Genomic DNA, 4,617 nt, shown 5'->3' with positions numbered 1-4,617 from the left:
TTCTTTGGCCATAAATTAGAGAGTAATCATTTAAAGAAACTATGGCTTTTGCAAGTTTTGGTTTGGGGATTAAAAACAAACTTTGTTGATTTCAAATAGCTTCAATGAGGTTCCCTCTCTTGCTGCTTGGCTCCTGACTGCTGGTTTGCAAATTACCACTGGACTACAGTCTGCAATATGAATATCCATCTTCATCTGGCTTCCTTTGAAATGTCATATCCTTTGACCTACTCTATCCTAGACCTACTGAGGAGATAGTCCTAATTAAAAGAGGCATGTCATATAAAAATATGCAGTTCTACATTATTTATAAGAGCGCTCCCCCCAAATGCACATGTAATTTATGGAATGACTTAGTAAACACACTGAATTTTTAAGTAACCATAAAATGTATTTTTTTCTGGAGCTATTTATATTACAAAGAAAAAGTAAGACAAAGAAAAAATTGTGGTTTGAGTATGAAACCTAAACCTAAAGAGTCTTTACATGATTAAAGTTTAAACGCATAGTTTCATGTTTTTAAAATATGACTTTTTTTTTAAAAAAATAAGACTTCCCTAAGTTGTATGAGTTCCTGCCCCCTCTCTCCAGTTTTATTCAGTGGAGGAGAAAGGCAAGCCTAGCTAGATGTTTAGAAATGGCTTTGGCAAGTCATTTGACTTAAAGGCAAAACCTCAGTGTTTTGTTTCTTGTGAAGTTTGCATTTTTCACCACTCCCGGAAGGACTTGGTAAGGGAACAGCAAACTTGTGAGTGCGGAGGTCACTGTCAGACAACTACAAACAGCTGTGTGGGCATTTCAGCAGCTGCTTCCAAAGAAGTACCCTGTTGAAGGATGTGGCTGTCACTCCCTAGGAAATCAGAAAGGAAGAGGGGGACAAAGGAGGAAATCAGCTGTTGGACCAAAGGAGGATTTAGACAGTGAAAAAATGCCAACCATGAAAGACAGTTGCTGAGCCGCAAACAGCCCTGAGCCCCACCCACCACGACTTGCAGGCCCAGCAATTTGCTCAGCTCTTGCTATTTTGGGAAGGAATTTCCACAGAGTTGGCTTATCTTCAGCCCTGAGGTTTCCTCTGATTGAATGATCAACAGGTGTCGAAAAAGGCTGTGGCAGAAATATCGCAGACCCAGGGAGCTCGTTTGACATCTGTGGCTGTGACTGTAGAGTCACTGGGTGGGTCATTTCTTAATCAAGGAGCCGTTCTAAAGAATAAGGGCTAAATTAATCACCTCAAGCTCTACTGGCCACTACTGTTCTGTATATATGCCTTTGCATTTGGTAATAGTGTACATTATTTTTGTTTATAAGTTGAATATTGCACTGTGGTTATACAACTGGAGTCTAAATGAAAACATTAGCAGAAGCAGTGATAAAACCGAAGATCAGTTTTCCTCTCAACAGAAGCACTTTGAGGCAGATGGGCGGTGTTTCATATCATCACACTGCATGGAATTACTGTTGGAAGTGTTTTACAAAAATGAATTTAAGCCTGTGTCCTGTTTTAGTCTGTTTTTATGCGCCCCAGTGTCTCTCAGACAAAAGGAAACACATCTCACCTTAGAATTTCCCAGTATATGGTATCCTGGATTAGTTTCTGCTCTTCACTTCTCTAGAGTTCTACTCTCTCCCCTTCCACTCCTTGCTATTCACATTAGTGCATCTAATCCCCATTAAAATTGTCAGGCACAACTGTTCTGAATCGATATTCTGTCTCCTACTCGCTGAGGAAAGCGAAACCAGGATGGCTCCTGGAAGGAGAAACGAAACTGAAGTTCTTCCTATATGTGTAGAAGCTGAGGTGCTGGCAGTGCCCAGACCTCTGGAGTCCAAGGTCCAGTGTCTCCGGGAAGCTCCTACTTGAGCGCTGTACTTGGTCCCTTTTCCTCCCCTCCCTGCCCATGTGTGTGTCCAGGATCGGGGCTCCCAAGTGAGGATGGGGGATGCATTTGTGAACTGGTAATTACAAGGCACTTTTCAGGGTGTGTACATGAGGAGAGTCCTTAGGCAGAGGCCTAGAATGGAGCTGTCTGTCTTTATGGGCCAGACCAGGAAATTAGAAAAAGGAGTCCTCTACCCCCTCCATTCAGAGAATCACTTCTATGTAACACAGATATTGGGGGACTCAGAAATACTTCCTGCAAGCAGTGGTGTGCCATCCATTGAATCAGAAGTTGGCATGTTAAAAAACAATTGTTGCACATGCAAAAATAATTGAAGATGAGTTTTTGCAGACTCCTGTCTGATCAATTCTATCCAAAAGATATTGGGAAGCCAGAGCTGTTACACAGAGAAACCCTTTCTCAAACAACAACGACAACAACAACAACAACAACAACAACAACAACAACAACCAACGATATTGGGAGTACTTTGGTGTGCATCCTTCCTTATTTTTTTATGAAAAAAGCATAAAAAGAGCTGGGTGTGATGCAGTAAGTCTGCAATTTAAGCACTGGAAATGCTGAGGGAGGAGAATTGAGAGTTCTAAGCTAGCTTGGGCTGCAAAGGGAGAACTTTAAAATATTTCTTTCTGTAACTTTTATCTTTTATCATCTATCTATCTATCTATCTATCATCTATCTATCTATCTATCTATCTATCTATCTATCTATCTATCTATCTATCTATCATCTATCTATCTATCTATCTATCTATCTATCATCTATCTATCTATCTATCTATCATCTATCTATCTATCTATCATCATCATCATCTATCTATCATCCATCTATCTATCTATCTATCTATCTATCTATCTATCTATCATCTCTCTATCTATCTATCTATCTATCTATCTATCTATCTATCTATCTATCTATCATCTATCTATCTATCACCTATATATCATCTATCAATCATATATCTATCATGTTTGTCTTTATATTTCTTGTCTATCATCTATCTATGCACATCCATATCATCTGAAATATCTCCAAAAATAGTCATTCTGTCCATTGTCTACCTATCTATATCTGTTCATTAATCTATCATCATCCCTCATCTGTGCATCTGTAAATGATATACATTTTAGACATATGGATTTTGTGCTGGTGTGCAACATGCTTTCCACACTTGATTCATTGGTACACACCAGTCTCATTTAGCAGTCATTGGATGTTATCTGTTTGTATACCATATCATAAATGATTACTTTTTATTTTAGGCAGAAAAGAGGGCAATAAGCCAAAAAAACACTCTTCTCTACTTCCCTTTTAAAAAGCATTTAAGTTTTAAGTTTACCCGAGGGTCATCATACAAATATATACTGATAACTTTATTTCTTGGTTGCTCATATATTATGTACTTACAATTCTATTTATTGGTTTACTATTTTAGAAAAAGTCATTGGCTTCTAGCTCTGAAATCTCTCCATTTCCTCTTCTGATACTGGTTACACATTTACAGAATTCTTCCCAAGGTTGGCCTTCTGGATTTTACCAATGCAGTAATTTTTATTAATTATCCTATAGTGTGCTTGTCAGGATAGATCAAAGTCTATCTTTCTTCCTGCTGCAGGCTCATTCCTGTTCCTCTGAGGATAGAGATTATAGGTTCATTTTGTGGGAACAATTTCTTTTAGGGTATCTTATGGTTTATTTGGAAATACTATTCTTTAAAGATTACTGACACTTGACCTTGTCTATTCTAGTTGGTGCCATGCTTCATGACACATTTCACTCGCAATGATTTAGATTGTGTTAAAAATAAAATGTAAAATTATTTTAAATTATATGTATGTGTGTCTGTATTGGATTGGATCTATCTGTGCATTTAAGTGTAAGTACCTGTGGAGGCTAGAGGCATTGAACCCTCCTGGAGCTGGAGCTACAGGAACTGCCTGGTATTGGTACAGAACCCAGGTCCTCTGGAAGGGCAGCGAGTTCTCTTAACACTCACGTCAACTCTCTAGCTTTTACATTTTTGGTTTTATTCTTAATTCACAGGGATATATATATCAATATATGTTGCACAATTGCCATGCGTGATATGTGCTGAGAAGCTAACCCTGCAAGTGAAGTTGTGGCCAGTCCCCATTTCAAACCCAAGTATGTTCATTCCAAGGTGTCTTCTATGGCTCTCTGTCTGAGGCTGAAAGGGTTCCCCCAACTCTGTGACAGGGAGAGAAAAAAAAAAGCCTAACAATAAAAATGCTATGCCTTTAGAACAGTTAGAAGATAGATTGTTTATAGCGGGTGTCATCATTGCTTATTGCATGCAATAGAAGCACCTGCGTGGGGCCAGGGAGATGGCTCAGCAGTAACAGCACTTGCTGCTCTGGCAGAGGACCCAGCTTGATTCTCACCACCAACACCAGGACTCCCACAAACAATTTTAACTCCAGTTCTAAATTGGGAGCCCTCTATGACTTCCTTAGGCACTGCATGCACATGATAAACACACAAGCAAGGAGACCTACACACACACACACACACACACACACACACACACACACACACACACACAATAAGGAATTAAAAAGTTACGAAGTGATTGCACTGTGTGAGAGGAGTGGGAAGTTCAGCTGTAGGACATTCTGCCTTGGGAGGCTCAGTCATGGAGGCAAAGCTCAGCTGGGAACTCCAGTCACTATTTTTATCTCGTGTGTGAGCACCC

This window comes from Arvicola amphibius, chromosome 4 (genome assembly GCF_903992535.2).
Source record: "Arvicola amphibius chromosome 4, mArvAmp1.2, whole genome shotgun sequence".
Lineage (NCBI taxonomy): Eukaryota > Metazoa > Chordata > Mammalia > Rodentia > Cricetidae > Arvicola > Arvicola amphibius.
Note: the sequence above shows the minus strand (reverse complement) of the source record.